Source organism: Bactrocera tryoni, chromosome 3, assembly GCF_016617805.1.
Source record: "Bactrocera tryoni isolate S06 chromosome 3, CSIRO_BtryS06_freeze2, whole genome shotgun sequence".
NCBI lineage: Eukaryota > Metazoa > Arthropoda > Insecta > Diptera > Tephritidae > Bactrocera > Bactrocera tryoni.
In genome coordinates, this window is record NC_052501.1 from 78,163,079 (window position 1) to 78,180,987 (window position 17,909).

Here is a 17,909-nt window from a genome sequence, read left to right on the forward strand (position 1 = left end):
AAGTTGTTGCCGCAAAAAAAATTATAGTTCTGATGAATTAGCATTTTCTTTTTATAATTTGATACCCTGAACGGTATATTAAGTTAAAGCTATAAAGTGTGGAACAGACTGAGCTAAATCCAGCCATGTGCATCGGTTATTGAGATATCGATCTGAAATTTCGCACACGTATTTTTCATCCCAAGAACCTACTCATTTATCGGGAAACGCTGATATCGGCCCAATATAACATATAGCTGTCATACAAACTGAACGATGGGAATATAGGGATTGTATGGAAAGCTTCTTCATTTAACAAGATATCTTCACGAAATTTAGCAGGGTTTATTTTCCAAGGTAGCGGTTTAATATTCCGAGAAATTGTTTAGATCGGACCACTATAGCATATAGCTGTCATACAAATTGAATGATCGGGATCAAGTCGTTGTATGGAAAGCTTTTTCATTTAACGAGATATCTTGATGAAATTTGGCAGGGTTTATTCTCCAAGGCAGCGGTTTAATATCCCGAGAAATTGTTTAGATCGGACCACTCTAGCATACAGCTGTCATACAAACTGAATGCTCGAAATCAAGTGATTGTATGGAATGGTTTTTCAATTGACGAGATATCTTCACGAAATTTAGCACAGTGCAGCGTTATAATATCCCAAGAAATTGTTCAGATCGGACCACTATAGCATAAAGCTGCCATACAAACTGAATGCTCGGAATGAAATGATTGTATGGAAAGCTTCGTCATTTGACGAGTTTTCTTCACGTAATTTGGCACAGTTTATTCCCCAAAACAGCGGTATAATATCCCAAGAAATTATTCAGATCGGACCACTATAGCATATAGCTGTCATACAAACTGACCGTTCAAAATAAAGTTTTCGAAATTTAAGTTTGAATTACATATTTCATTATTAGCGTATTTATTTGTGATTATTTTTTATTTATTTCAATTTAATTTTCAAATATTTATTAGTTTTATTTAATTTTATTACTTTACTTAATTATGTACTTAAATTTATTTTTTAATTTTTTTTTTCATTAATTATTATTTTTTATTCATATTTTATTAAAATTAATTTCATTAATATATTTAACATACTTTATATATTTTTTAAATTAATATTTAAAATATCTGCCACTTTTCATCCCCTACTACACTTTAACTCCTAAGCAATGGTCGCCAAGGCGTATACGTCACCTAATAATCACCGCATCACTTAGCACTCCATTAATTAAATATTAATATCTCTCACTCATAATAAATTTTCGCGAACACACACGAACACAGAGCAACTTGTAGGCAACTCCAAACGCTTTATTTGCGAATTCGTCAAACTTTCTAGAATTTCCTTGTCAAATGGCCTTGCAACAGCAACCACGCAGCAAAAGCGCAACGCTTGTATGCCCCAACAACAACAAACAAAGAGAAAAATACAATTCGCGTTTAGCCAACTGTTGGACTCGGACACCTGTCACGCACGAAGGCAAAATTTGGAATGACAACGAGGATTGTGGATGATCCACTGATACACTGACTCAATTACCGCTCGACAATTACAGCAAAAGCAACAGACAACCAAACAAATAAACAAACAAACCAACAGATGCAAAATAACAACAGTAAAGAAGAAGAAGAAGCAGCAAGTGATCCAGTTAGCTCACCAAGGACGGTGAAAGTGAAGTAAAGTTGGGGACGTCGCAAAAACGAGCGCAATTATTATTTTAAAAACTACTCATAACATCTCACTCGACAAGTCGCTCGCCATTCAATGCAATGCACAAGGGATGCTGTGCGCGTCGCGGGAGTTCATGTTGCCGGCTGTGCCAGTGTATGTTGCGGCTAGGATGAGGGTCGTAATGTAGGGCAGTTACAACAAAGCACAATTACACATGCAAGGTGCACGTAAAAGAGCAACATATCAACTTATTCAAGGTCAAAGAGGGGGTGTATGAGGGTGGACCACTCAAATAAAGGACGCAAGTGTGCGCATGTGCAAAGAGAGAGAGCTAAGAGCTAATATTAACGGTATATTGGGTTGTTGTGCGCTCTTTAGCTGTGTAGAAAAGATTTTATTGAGCTACTTTGCGTAATTTTTTTGAGTTTGAGTGCTTTACTGGCGTGGAAGTTTGCTTGAGAGCGCCGCATGTTTTTAGTTAAGGGTTTTTTATTATAAAATTGCAGTAAAATAAAGCAAGTTTGTTATTTTATTGACTTGAAAAGTTGTTTTAAAGTCGTTAGAACAAATTTTTTTGAGTTTGAGTATTTTTTTGAATGGATATACATATGTACATATGTATATGTATGTACATATACTACAGTGAAGAAAGCTTAGAATTTGAATTTTATTATTAATAAAATTACTGTGCAATAAAGCAAATATTAAAAATTTTAAAAATATTTTTTGTAAGAGTTTGGGTTTTTATTTTTGTTTTGAGTAAAAGCTTTCTTGAGCGCATAGTATGATTTCCATTTTGATTTTTTAATATAAAAATATAGCTTTATATATTATTTAAATAGGTTTTAAGGAAATTTTAAAGCGATTCGAGTAATTTTTGGAGTTTGAGTGTTTCTTTGGAGTGCAAATATATGTATACTGAAAGCGTGAAAGCTTTAAGTTTAAATTTTTTTTTAATGAAATTACTTTTCAATAAAGCAAATTAGCGCGTTAATTGTGTTGAACAGAAATACTAAAGATTTTCTTAATACTTTTTTGATTTTGAGCGCTTTTGGAGTGGCAATAAATTTTGAGTACGAAGAAGACTTTGAGCTTAAATTATTGTTTTTAATAAAACTACTGTCCAATGAAGCAAATGTGCTCTTTAGCAGCTTTGAAAGGAAATATTGAATATTTTTAAATAATTATTTCATTTTGAGTGTTTTTGAGTAGAAGTTTTCTTGAGAGCACAAAATGATTTCGGGCTTGATTTTTTAATCAAAAAATTACAATAAATATAACAAATGAACGATTGCAAGTAAACTTAAAGCTGTTTCGAGTATTTGAGTTTTTTGAGTTTGAACGCTACTTTGGAGTGGAAATATATTTTCAAAGCGAAGGAATTTTTGAGTTAAAATTTTATTAATAATAAAATTACTTTTCAATAAAGCAAAAATGCGCTTTAATTGACTTGAAATGAAATATGAAAACTTTTTTAATTTTTTTTTTATTTTGAGTGCTTCTTTGGAGTAAAAATATATTTCGAAAACAAAGAAAGCTTTGTATTTAAATTTTAATATTAATAAAAATTAAGTTTTATAAAGTCAACTTGCTAAATAAAAAAAAATTTTAAAATAATTTGTTGATTTCGAGTACTTTTTTGAGTGGAAATAAATTTTGAAAGTTAACAAAGCTTTGAGTTTGTATTTTACTTTTAGCAAAATTGCAAGTCAGTGTGGTAATTTTGCTCTTTAATAGGGTTTAATATATTTAGTTTTAATATAATTAAGATTTTTAAAACTATTTTTTTTTTTTTGGAGTGCTTTTTTGGAGAGAAAATCTATTTTGCAAGCGAAGAAAAGTTTGAGCATAAATTTTATCATTAATAAAACTACAGTTTAATGAGTTAATTTTGCTCTTTATATGGGTTGAATAAAAAATTGTATAACCGTTTCGAAGCATTCTTAGGAATTTGAGTACTTTTTGGTGTGGAAAAAAGTTTTGAAAGTTAAGAAAGTTAGCGCATAAATTTTATTATTAATAAAACTGCAATTTAATAAAATAATATTGCTCTTTAAATGAGTTGAAAAAAATTAAATCCGCTTTGAGTCATTCTTAGGAATTTGAGTACATTGTGGAGTAGAAATATATATTAAAAGTGTAAAAAAGTTTGAGTTTAAATTTTATTTTTAATAAAATTGCAGTTCAGTGAAGTAATAGAATTGAAAAAAAATATTTAAGCTTTTCAAAACAATTTTTTTGATTTGGAGTGATTTTTTGAGTGCATAATTTGGCGACAGCACAAAATCGTTTGCATTTAATGTGCGATATTAATAAAATTATTGTACATCAAAGTATAAATATTAAATAGAATATGAAGGACATATTTTAAACATTTTTCCAAGCGAACACATAACTTGAGTTCACTCAAACTCAAGCCATTCACTGACTCAGACACTCAGACTCTCTCCATAAATGCCGCTCCAAAAAGCACTAAACGCTCAACACTCCCGCCCCACACAAACTAACTGCCTGACCTAGTCAACTACTTATTTTTGACGCCACTGTGTGGCTGCGCGCAGGCAGGCTCACTGGCTTATGACCAAAAAAGGACAGAATGGCGCCAGTGGAGTGATGATATCCTTCGTGGCTTCAGCTGACGCTTCACTAAATATCGCCTGTAATTTATATGCGTATTATACTGAGTAGATATCTATGAGTGTGGGTGTCTGTGAGCGCTACTCTGCCTGCGTTGGAGAAAGGTAAAGTGCAGTTAAGACTCACTAAAGTGCAAATGATGAGCTAAAATACCGTTGAAAAGCAAAAAAAGCTAAGTAAAGTAACGAAAAACTTAAAGTTGCATAAAAAATTGGCAGGTGTGGATAATTGTGTTGCAACTTTGCGCATTTTATGATGACCAACTCGTAATATCCGTGCAGAAGTATTTTTTTTTTTTGTTTTTTGGTCGAGAAACTTTTCGGTATTGACGAGGTACCAACTTAAATGTAAGTGGTACAGAGCAAAAGTTATAACGGTACAAGTAAGCGCTAACCTGCTGAGAGTGAGGGGGTGTACCAAGTTTGCTTGCCATTTAAGTTGCAAATTTTCGAAACGCTTTGGGGATGTAAACTTTTTCAATTAGTATAAAAAATATTTGCTGAAGTTTTGCATATTTAATGAAGTGACTGCTGCGACGGACGACGGCGATGGGGTGATGTATATAAATGCTATGAGGTATGAAGATAAATAAGCATAAAAAGTAAAAAGCATAAAAAAAATTTTATAAAGTGATGAATCAAACTAAATGTTGTTGTTGTTGTAATGGAATTTCAGAAATACTTTTCAGGAATTTTGTTGTAAAAACCGTGCTTAGAATCTGGTCTCTAGAAAGCTTCGCCCTAAATATAGCAAATATCTTTAGCCTGGTTTACTAAAGAGAGACCGTGGAAGACTATTTTCCGATTCCTCTGATTCGTAAGAAGGAAAAGCATGTTTCAGCATTCAAAATAGAAAATCCTGTCTATGTAGAAAATATTCCACAAATAGTTTTGGAGAATCTTGGCGTAATAGCAGTCCTTGGAACCCATTTCAGTTACTTCTAGGCTACAGTATTGGGCTCGAAGTTTTTGAGTAGCAAACCCTATCGTCTTGAATGCTCAACTACGAAGAAGAGTCCATATTGTTGTTGTTGTAGCGGTAAAAAATACTCCTGCGGTAATTTGGAGGAATGCTGTCGGTCTGACAGTACTTGGGTGGATAAAAATCCAGGTTCGTTCAGATTGCATAGACCGACCCGACTCTCGTTGGAACAAAAGCGTCCAGACAGTTTTTTTTATTTTTATGTTACGTTTGTTCTTTCAGAGTTGAAAATCCCAGCAACATGCAAATATTCGGTAAATGAAGTCTCTGCTTTTGATCCAAATAATTTTCACTGACTCAAATAGAATAGAGCTGAGTTTGACCTTCACCATTTATCTACTGAAATCATGGCTGGTTGTTGTTGTAACGGATACATAATCCCCTTTGGGAAGGTAGGAATTAAATAAGTTGTCATCGACGTCATCCAACGGAAGGCCCAGAAAACGTGCTGTTTCGACGGGGTTGGACCGAAGGGAGAAGGGTGTCAGATGTGTCAAGTTAGCACAATTCCCACAACAGCCGGTTCTCCATGACCGGAATTGCCTAAGGGCTGTTATTTCGGAGACCAAACTCCGTTGTGATCGGTAAGCCTTAGAAACATGACTGGTAAGAAACTGTGGTATCAAAAAAGAAGAACCAAGATGAAGTTCTGGAAATTTGTTGGACCAGAGTTTATCTATATGAGCGATATCTTTTGATTCAAGGGCAGGCAAACACAGGTCAAAACTTGTGCGGTTGCTAGATCTTTCTGGCGCAAAGTGAAAAGCAAGAGCTCAACTGAACTTGTCGCATTGAAAAGTGTTCTCGCTGAAACTCTCCAATTTCACATATAGTGAGCTTACAAGTCTTGGAGGACACAAATTGTCGAGGCTGTATGGAAACAGTAGAGGTGAAACCTTCGGGACACTTCTAAATTGTGAACTTTTGCACAAAGCGCTTCGTCGATATGTCAGGGTATGTTGGTCCATATCTAAGAGTTTTGGAATACATAAGGGACCAGCAATCACAGCTGTTTAAGTGGGATGCTGCGTTATGACTCAACATTTAATTTTGGGTTCTTTGAGAGACCCAATTGATCATCTTCCCATTGAAAGGTACACGATTAGCAGCGAAGAAACGGAATAAGGTCTTCGTTTTAGGAAGACGATACGTGGAAATTGATATTATAAGTCATTATCTAGCATTGAAGTACCAAATATTGTCTATATAAGGCGGAATTCGTTGCGATCCAGCATTACCGGTTAGATAAAGTTCTCATTCGTTTGCATTTACCAAAGTAATAACTACAGAATAAGATTATACATACACAGAAAAACACCTGATAACTTTAGGCTTGCTTTTTGACTGCACATCTTCGAGCACATCTTCCGCGTTTTTGAGATATCGATCTGAAATAACCACGTTCTTTTCTTTTCAAGAAGATACCCATTTGCCTAAAATCGCCGATATCGGACCACTATATGGTAAAGCTGGCGTATAAACATATCGAAATCAAAATCAAAACCTGGTGTAGACAACTTTTTTCTTTTAAAAGTTATCTTCACGAAATTTCTCACAGATTATAAGTCAAGGCAGCACTATAATCTCCAAACATTTCGTTTAGATCGGACTACCAAAGGGTAAAGCTGACCTACAAACTGATCGTTGAAAATAAGGTTCTTGTATGGAAAACTTCTTTATTTGAAAAGATATCTTCACGAAATTAGACACAGATTCTTATCCAAAACACCACTACAATCTCTGAATGAATCGTTCAGATCGAAGTACTATAGAGTATAGCTGCCACACAAACTGAACGATCAATATCGACTTCCTGTAAGGAAAACTATTTTATTTGACAAGTTATTCTCACGAAATTTGGCTTGGACCATAATCCAAGGCAGCGCTACAAACTCCGAACATATTATTGTATATATGACCGATCAAACTCCAGCCAAGAACCTTTTATTTCCCTTTATCCTATAAGAAATGCACCCCTCAAGGGTATTATGTTATGACTTCAGTGCAGCCGTTGTTAAAGTTTTTTCTTGTTGAATATATAAATATATCTGTCCGCACACACTTATATCTAATCTCCCATAACCTTTTGCAGGCAGTTTCCCAAGCGTGTGCTCAAGTGTTCTGTGGTTACATTCCCCTTATTCTTGATTTTACCACTGCCAGCTTTTATTGTCTTCATTTCCATGTTTATACATATTCACACAAGAGGCTCCACATATACTATTGTTAAACGAAACATTTCATAAAATGAAACACAAAAAAAAATATTTAATTTTACTGCTAAAAGACACAAGAAAATATGACACAAAAGGCCACAAAGTGTGGCAGCACCTGATGCTGCGCCGCCTGCTGCCGGCTGCTGGGCTGCTGTCGTTGACAGGCGCTGTTGTAACCACAGTCATTGTTAAGTACACATATGTATGTATGTATGTAAATATGTACACAAGTGACTTTAACTAAGCACACAAATAAATATGAGGCACACACAATAATACTTCCCCACAGAGCTACCTGGTTTATTGCACCCTAAAAACAGATGCGTAGGGAGGTCACCCACCGCCCACTCGAAGGTGGCTAAATGGCCTTCAGTGTGTAAATATTCTAGGGCATTGCGTAGCTGCCATTTATGTGTGTGTGTTTGGAACCTGTGTGGTGAAATGCGCACTTATGAACTTATTTATGATTATTATTATTTTTACTTTCGCATTTTAGTATCTCCAGAGACAATAGCTGAGTATCATTTCACTCCACAGCTGCAAGAGTAAGTCCAATGACTGGCTCAAAGCGAGCACTGTGATATTAAAGCTGATGTTTGCTGTCTGCAAATGTAGTTGCGTGTGTTTGTATGTGTGTATGCACAAATAAGTGTGTGTGTGGCTTTAATAACAGTGTGTGTCAGCGGGGGCTTAGCAAAAGTAATATCATTCAACATGGGAGATTAAATGGTTTTTAAGATTAACGGAAATCGATGGCGAGAGGTCAAAACAAAGAAAAAAATAAATAAAATAATATGAAAGGAAAGTTAATTTAATTACTAGGCGGCAAAAACTGCAAAAAAAAAATATTTACAAAAAAATTAAAAAATTAGAAATTAAAAAAAAAAATAAAAATAGAAATAAAAATAAAAATAAAAAAAATTAAAATAAAAAAGAAGTAAAAATAAAAATATATTAAGCTTAAATAAAATTAAATAATAAACAACAACTTCGGCTGCAGCGAAGCTGGTATACCCTCCATAAAAAAAGTTTCTCTACAAAAAACCGATTTTTTCGGTAGTTTATATGGCAGCTATATGTTTTGGTGCTCCGATCTGAACTATTTCTACGGATATTTTAGCATTGGCTTAGATATTAATCTGTGCTAAATTTCCTTGTCGAATACAAAAGTTTTCCATACAAAGACTTCAATTCGCTCGTACAGTTTATATGGCAACTCTATGCTATAAAGCTCTAAGCTGAACAATTTCTTCAGTTCAGCATTGCTTTAGATAACAATTGGTGTTAAATTTCGTGAAGATATCTTGTCGAATATAAAAATTTCCCATACAAGTACTTGATTCCGATCGTTCAGTTTGTATGGCAACTATATGCTATAGTGCTCCGATCTGAATAATTTCTTTAGATATTTTAGCATTGTCTTAGATAATAATCTGTGCTAAATTTCTTTAAGATATCTTGTCGTATACAAAAGTTTCTCATAGAAGGACTTGAATCCGGTCGTACAGTTTATATGGCAGCTATATGCTATAGTGGTCCGATTTCGGCGGTTGCGACAAATAAGGTAGTTCTTGGCTAGAAAAAGACGTGTACACAATTTCATATCGATATTTGAATAACTGACGGACTAATTCGCGTATATAGTACATGCAGGTGATCAGACAAGCGAAAATTAAAAAAAATATAATAAAATATTTGTTTTCTTCAAGTATGGGAAAATTTCAAAAATCGGAACATATATTTTAATGCTTCAAACTATTCTATTTTATTGATTTATGCAAAATGAAGGTCATAAATTGTAATTTGGGTGTGCGACTTTGCTAAACTTTTGTAAACAAGCCTGAATGTAGGCCAGAGTTATTTTACTCATAGTATTTTAATTGTAAGTTTAAGGGCATTATGGTTTAATTAAAGTATTTGAGTAGTAATTTTTAATAAATCAGCTTTTTATATCAGCAAAGCAAGTGTTTGACGCCAAAAACTATGCTTTGATAATACTATTTGCTAAATTTCGCCTGAATGTAAGGCAGTAATAGTAAAGCACTGTAAATCTCGGTCTTTTATTTCAAAAATATTGTGTGTTCAACTTATGTATGCCTTACAGCAAAATTCTATTTTGAGCGCTCTGCACCCCAGAAATTTCATTAATATTTTGCATAATTTTTCTAGTTTTTCGCTCAAAAAAAAAAAATGGGAAAGACAAAATATACTTGGTTTACAAAGGAACACATTAGCCCGCTTTTTTGCTCCACCAATGAGGCAATATGAAATGTGTTTACCAATCGCAGTGCGCTGTTTAGTCTATGCTAACACCTAGGCAATTTAAAAGCAATGCAGCTAAACAAAAATATCAGACAGAACCACACAGGCATGACGGCCTATTAACCCACTGGCAAATTTGGCAATAAAACATACACAAAACAGAGCAAAAATGTTAAACATAATTCTCGAAAGCTTTGCCAAATGCCCAGAAGCACATGCTGTTGGCAGAATTTTAAGAAAAAGGAGAGAAAAAATGAATTTAGAATAAGATACACCAAAAGCATAAAAATTGAAAAAATATTGTATGTACATAGTAAGTATGTATGTATGTATACAAAAAATTTAAATAATTAAAATTTAAAAAATTGCAAGACATGTTCTAAGTATTCCAAAAAAAAATCAAAAAAAAGTTTAAAAAATTAAGAAAATTAAAATATAAATTATTGATTAATTAAACTTTAATTTTACTTTTTAAATTAAAAATTTAAATAATTACATTTAAAAAATTTAAAGATACATACATATGTACTAAGTATTCCAGAAAAAAACACAAATTGAAATAAAATTTAAAAAAAATTTAAATTAAAAAAATTTAAAAACATAAGAAAATTAAAATAAAAATTATTGATTAATTAATTAAAATTTATTGTTTAATTAAATTTTAATTTTAACTTTTTTAATTTTAAAAATTAAAGCAAAATTTTAAATTAAAAAAAATTAAATTTTATTTCGAAAATAAAGATTAAACAAAAACAGAAAAATAAAATTTAAGAAAAAATCAAAAAAAAAATAAATTTTATTTCATTTTGTTTTAATTTTTAAATTTTTTTAATTTTTTTTAAATTTAATTTTTTTAATTTTTTTTTTAATTTTATTTTTTAAATTTTTTTTTAATTTTAATGTTTTTGATTTTATTTTTTTTTTAATTTTTAATGAATTATTTTTATCAAAATTAAAATTTTATTTTTTTAATTTTTAATTGTAAATTTTTTTAATTTTAAAATTTTTTTCTCAATCTTTTTTCAATATAAATGTTAAAAAAAATTAAAAATAAAAATATACAACAACATATGTTCAAAATTTTCTTGAATAGCTACTCAATGAGCCATAGGCCACACGTCAGTAATATATAAATAAAGAATTCATAATTGAACTGACATAGTTCAGAAAAATCTAAGCAATTTGGCGTACCAGCGAAAAGCCAAGCTGCAAGAGATTTAAGAAAGGTCACGTCGGGGCCAAATTCTACGATTGATACCACTTTATTTTCGTATGCAATTGACCCAAATCGCATGCAGGCGAGCAATGGCCAACGACGATTGAAAAGCAAATTGAACTTTCGGCGTTGCCAACGACAGCAGCAGCACCACAGCCAAGTGAGCGGAAAGGAAATGCATATTTTTTTACATTTTCCAGTGAAGCATTTATGCGGGCATGAGTATGAGAAAATGCAAAAGCGAGAAGTTAAGTGCATAATAAAACAAAAAAATCAAATCAAAAAATACATACATACATACATATGTATGCACATATATATATACTAAGCTTGCAAAATATTTTGCTTTAGTTTTAACTTTTTTTGCTTGCGCAATTTTTACCTTTCGTTTGTGCTTGCAATGATTTTCGGTTCACTGCATTCTCAACTCATGTGCATTTTTTTATTTTTATTATTATGCTTGGCAATTTTTTTCTGAAAATTCACTGCTTAACTTACCTGCTTGTATTTTTTGTTGCTGGCGTTTTCGTTAACTTGCTCACCAGTCAGTTGATTTTCAAATTCGATTTGAAGCGCATAAACGCGAAAGCTTATAAAATATGTGCTATAACTCCCCTCACCTCTGTAACTGTGCGGGGAATGCGCTTTTGCACAGATTATTTCCTTTGTGTTGTCAATTTTTTTCGTATTTCACATTGCTTCATAAAAATTGCTTGAAAGTAAAAGTGTGCACAAACTGCAAAAGAAGAGCAATACAAAAGGTTTGTTTAAAATAATGAATGAGAAATTATATATTGTAACAATTAATTTTTTATTTGCAATATTTAGTAAAAAAGATATTATTTTAGAAGTCCGGTTTTTATTTTAAAAGAAAAATTCGAAAAAATCCTATAGTGCATACACAATTATAGCTAAGCGCCATGTAAACGTCTTGTAAATAAACATACAGCTGTTATCGAATTTCGATAATTTACATTGACTATAAACAGCTGTCATCTTTCATAAAATATTCTTTATTAATTAAATGCATTACATTTTGGATTTATTTAATTATTAAAGCATACTAATAATTAATAAAATAACAATAAAATCCAATATAAACGAAATTCAACAATATGTTGAAAATGAGAGAGAGAGTTATGATCTCCTACTAATACACAAGCGTGTGAAACTGCTCATAAGCATCTTCTGCTGACCGCAACTGAATGCGGCCATTAATATTTACCAAAAAAAATCCTATTGCAACAAATAGAAAAGTTAATATAAGCAATGTTCTCACATAAAATACCGTATAAATCTATATACAATGATGTGATATTATACTTACATATGCGCATATGCTCTTATAATTTCCCCGCGGCGTTCTAATACTAAATGTATTCTTTTGCTAATTAGTTAATTACTCATTTTGCAAACATATAAACAAACCAAAAAGGAAGAGTGCTCATAAAATTTATGTTTTAATTGAAATTACTCATTTCGCCATAATTTGTGTGTGTTTGTGCGCTACCTAGAAATGTTATATGCCTGCATACTTAAGTAGATAAGAGCTTAAGTACAAGTGTATAGATGTGCATACTTATATAGAATGTATATAGACATTTTTGAAATCATATTTTCTTATGTTTATTTGTATGTGTACAAGAAGTATGCTTAAGTGAAATTCATTATTCAAAGAATTCTGCTTGTATAGCTGGAAGCATTTCGTATACTAAAGTTGCCAATTAAATTGAATAATTTGGGTTTTGTGAAATTCATAGAAAATGTTTGTTTATTAGTAGAAATATTTTGTGTAATTGAAAAACGTTGTTGTGCTAAAGTTATCGAATTAATAAATTACGTAAAATAAATTTCTTCGAAATGTTTCCATAGTAAATCACAAAATTTATTACCTGCAGCATTATTTTCAACTTATAAGACATAATATATATATATTTATTAACATTTTTAAAATTTTTTGTAATCTCGTACAATAAAAAAAACGTTAACTCCGGCATAAAATGACATAAATAGATCTTTAACTTGATTTTGAGCGGTCAATTTATATGGCAGCTATATGCTATAGTGATCCAATCTGCACAAGATGTTACGAAATTGTGGCATTATACTGGGCAATCAGCTCTCAAACAAAACAAATTTCTATACAAGAACTTAATTTTGATCAGTCAGTTTGTATGGCAGCTATACGCCATAGTGATACGATCCGAATAGTTTCTTCGGAGATTGTAGCCTTGGCTTTAATAATAATCTTTGCCAAATTTCGTCAAAATATCTCGTCAATTAAAAAAATGTACATACAAGACTTGATTGTGACCGGTCAGTTTGTATGGCAGTTGTATGTTATAGTGGTTCGATATCGGAAATTTTAACAAATAAGAAGCTCTTTGGAGAGAAATAGATGTATGTAAAATTTCATATCGATATCTCAAAAACTGAGGGACCAGATCTCTTTTATAAAGAAGAACTGTTGGACATGGACCATTACTTTAATGTTCTTAAATCGAGCAGTTATGAAAATAGCCTACCAAAAACAGATCCTGGAAGTAAGAACTATCGAGAATACATATGTATTTACTACATATCAGCTGATACATACTGGCGTCTAAAAATCACATGGTATATTTTGTTTGAAATTAACCACATTTTTGTCACGAATCTCACTTTTGTTGCTATTAAAACAGCCAAAGCCCCAGAAAAAAAATTCCAAAAAAAGTAATAAATAACAGACATGCAATGAACCCTGACCCTTAATGCCCGTAAAATAAAAATAAATGCTTTAAAAAATACAAATATTTTTCCACTGCAATTCAAAGCAACGGATCTTACCCATTGCTTCGCAAAGTCTTACCAAAACAAAAGCAACAACGATTACTTCACCTGCGGCGTTTTCTTGCTTACGTGTCGTAACACTAATAACCGCCCCATTAGGCGCATAATTATGACCCATGAAACAATGCAGCCCGGATAAGAGTCATAATTTTTAAATTGCTCTCATAAATAGCAACAGCAATAACTACTGCAGCAGCTATGTATAACAAGCCGAAAATTGGCAAAAAAAAAAACAAGTGTCAGAGTAGAAACTGTGGAAGACGAGCAAAAGTGCGGCAGACGAGGCATGGTCGCTACTGCGAGTACAATTGTGGCTGACAGCAATGATACCAACTGGACAAGAAATAGCACATAAAGCGGTTATTGCACTGTGGATATTTCATTCATTCCTTGAATTGAGTGGAATAGCGAAGAGAGAGAGAGAGGAGTTATAGTAGCTGACGTAACTAAAAAAATTTGCTTACAAATGTTTTGAAATATGCATACATTGGGCATTTTGGTGTGTTACCCGCTTTGGGTTCCTATGGCAATTTTGTCTGAGAGTGGGCAGAGTCGTCTCCAACCAATAGCAGCGCAGTTAAGTCTTTATCAGAGTGACAGAGAGTGATTTTCTGATGTCGCAATAACGAGTAGATACGAACATGGAACATTACCTTTGTTTTTGAGTTTTTTAATAGTCAGTTTAAGTTAGGTTGGGTTAAGAGGTCGATCCCAACAAGGATCTCACTTGGACAGCTTAGAACGCAGGTTACCTAAAACTCTTATACAATTAATCATAAGATCCTCTACAAATCGTCGGTCAAGATGTTTAGCATAAGCGCATGAATACCAGTTGGTCATTGTCCAGCCCCTGCTTTGCTAAAGGCATCCGCAATTTAGAAAATATCCTGCGTTCCACTCTAGACCAAAAAGATCTTGCAGTCGTATAGGTGCGGGTCGTCGACCAGCGCCTGCTAAGCGCACACGAGTTTCATTGGTTCAGTACTAGAACGCAAGATGCTGATGGAGATCCAACTAGGTTCCATTTTAATGTGAGCGGGCAAGGGTGCTTCCTCTAGCTAGCTCAGATACCCAAACCCGTCTGATGATGAAGTAGCTTGATGCTCATTCTAGTGAGGACAGATACTCCTTGACTAGCTTTGAGCACAGATTTATGGTTAGTTAACAGGACCAGGTCGGACTAGGTGACTTCATTCTTCTGATTGTATTGACAATGAACTCTAATCCGTAAAAGTTTGGATTTATGTTCCCAATTCTGTGGAGTATTGCTTTTACCTGACTTGGTTACGTGTAGAATTCTGCTCACTGCTTACTTCCGGGATCTGCTACCTACGGCAAATCATTGATTTTTAGGGACTTAAACTTCAAACAATTCATTATGCAGTTTAAGCAGAAGTCTGTATAAGAATCTTCAAAATATTTCGCTAAATACTTCAATCAGAGCTCAGTAAGGACATTATATAAAGGCGACATATGTATGTACCGCATGGTAACCAAAGACTGGGTTAGAGACTGCTTTAATATTTATAAAAAATCCACGACCACCCAACTTATATAAAACTATTTCATATTCTAGCATACACTAACGCCTTTCATATCAAATTTTCGCTTACGCCATAATACCTCGACTTTCGTGGCAGATTTACACGCAGCACTATCTATTTTAATAATAAAAACATTGTGTCTTTAGTGTTTTAGTTTCCTTACTTCACTCTTTTCATTCGTACTCACTAATGAAATAAAAATAAATTTGATTTTGTCACGTTTTCCTACCCCCACACAAAAGCCGTAATATGTAAGCTTCAAATCCTGACCGTCTCCCTTGCCGAGTTGCGGCAGGTTGTACGCGGCCACTCTGAACCCTTCCAATGCACACGGCGGGCTGACACAAATCCGCTGCTCTCCGTATTCGCTTACTCGCTTATCCTTTCTGCTTAAGCTTTTGTACCCCTATCAACTTTAACATGTTACTTCCGTCGCTGCTCCGCCGGAATTGTTGCGCTGCCCTACTATGGTATCACTTTCCTATGGCTTAGCCCCTATTTTCTTTTGTTAGCGTTTTTCCTGCCTTTGCTTTGGTATTGTTTCACGAACTTATTTGCATAAATTGCTCGCTCTACACTTCGCTGTGCTCCGCCGCACGCATTTATGGTAATACACGTGCTTTTTATGGCTTCTACTAAGATTCAAGTGTATAAGCATGGCTGCGTATCCTTCAATATCCTTTAGACATATGTACATACATACATACACATTCACTTGATATCACCACTTCAGATTTTTGCGAAAACGAAGGAATTCCGCATGCCATAACCTATTTAAATATTTAACAGCTGATGCATTTTACCGTTGTTATTTAAGTACGCGCTGTTGTGCAGAACTTTTATACGAATTTTGTTTTCTGTCAACTTTGATTGATGGCAGTATAAGTTTTATAGCTTAACAAATTATTTAGTGATATCAACCGCTTTACAATTCACAAACTTTATAAAAATAAAAAATGTTGCTGCTTGGAAAAAGTTTTGTGTTCAGCATGTTATAAAAAATATTTATAAACTAGACAAGAATTTGAAAACTTTAAACCTTCACGAACGAAATTATATGTATCAGTGAATATTTGAAAGCTGTTTTTGTTAATATCGGAGACTAGAACCAGTCCTCAAATAGTTTTTCGGATTAGAAGGGTAATCTTAAAAAATACAGATAACGGTCGTTAAATAAACTAAATTTCCTTGAAGACACGTCCAATTTGCTATGATCTACAGACGAAAAAAAATAAAAAAAAATTCCAAGTGGAGAGCACACGATGTACCCGCTCTAGAGCGAGGAAAAACGCAACAGTTGGCTAGCAAGGTTACGGCATCTGTATTTTGAGATGCGAGGGTATAATTTTTCTTAATAACCGTGAAGAAGGAAGGCCCATCAACAGTGACTATTACATAACGTTATTTCATAGTACAAATCGAACTACTTGACTACTTGATTCCTGAAGTTGAAGCTCGTGATCTCGGCGACATTTGGTTTCAACATGACGGCGCCACTTCGCACACATTGCATCAATCAATGGATTTATTGAGAGAACACCTCGGTGAGCAGACAACTTCAATTTTGGGTCGGTCGATTGGTCACTAAGATCGTGTGTTATCACGCCGTTCGACTTTTTTCTGTGGGGATGTAAAGTCTAAAGTATATGCGGACAATCCCGCTTCGATGCAGGTCTTAGAGCAAAACATCACGCGTGTCATTGGCCAATTAACAGTCCAAATGCTCGAACGAGTCATCGAGAATTGGACTCAATGGATGGACCATCTGAGACGTAGTCACGGCCAAAAGAGATAATATTCAAAAAATAAATGCCAAAGAATGTTCTTTCGAACTATAATAAACACTCCCCAATAAATTTAAAGTTTTTGTGTTTGTTCTTTAATAATGTTGGGAACTTCGAAATGGATCATCCTTTATTTCGAAATAAATAAATAATAAATTCAATATTCATTGTACCCTTGAAAAACTCTTTAGAACCAAAAAAGTCTAGTTTGAATAATTGCGTAAGACTGAGAAATTTAGACCAGTTATATTATCTGATTACAGTTTTCCTAAGTATTCGAAAACAGTTTACTAGAATTGAGATCTGGAGGCCCGTGAAGTTTTTATTTTACATAGCAGCACAGCTAAGAGGAAGGAGTTGTCGATAACTCTCTTTAGGACAGCACAAAGCGGCCAAAGCTACCAAGTATGAAGACACTAAAAAGGAAGCTGTAATTTCGTTAGCCCAGCTTAGGTTACAAAAATATACTGCGAACTTCGAGCACAACATTTAACAATAAATAACTACAATAAATGTAATATTAAAAAACTAAATAGTAATTCAATGCAAACCGAACCAGAGAGGAAGTGAGTACATTGACTCGCGGCCACGGCTGTGATAATAAATTGTTCTTTTATCGGGAACCAACAGCAGTCTCGGCGAATCACAACTTTTGTATTGTTGTTGTTTTTTCGATTATTATTTGCGCAATCCAATCCGCGCTGTAGCTCAATGGACGCTGTGAAAGCACGCACCAGCGCCAATTGCCCGCGTCAGCGGCAGCCAACA

General features: G+C 33.5%; 1 protein-coding gene across 1 annotated transcript in view; it reads right to left on the reverse strand.

The window, feature by feature from the left end:
* The window catches only part of LOC120770424 (serine-rich adhesin for platelets), a 164,691-nt gene that overhangs the window by 101,348 nt on the left and 45,434 nt on the right, over nt 1-17,909 (reverse strand). The window contains exon 2 of the mRNA XM_040097873.1: nt 11,483-11,720. The gene's annotated coding sequence lies outside the window, so the exon portion shown is untranslated. The remainder of the gene's footprint in view (nt 1-11,482; nt 11,721-17,909) is intronic.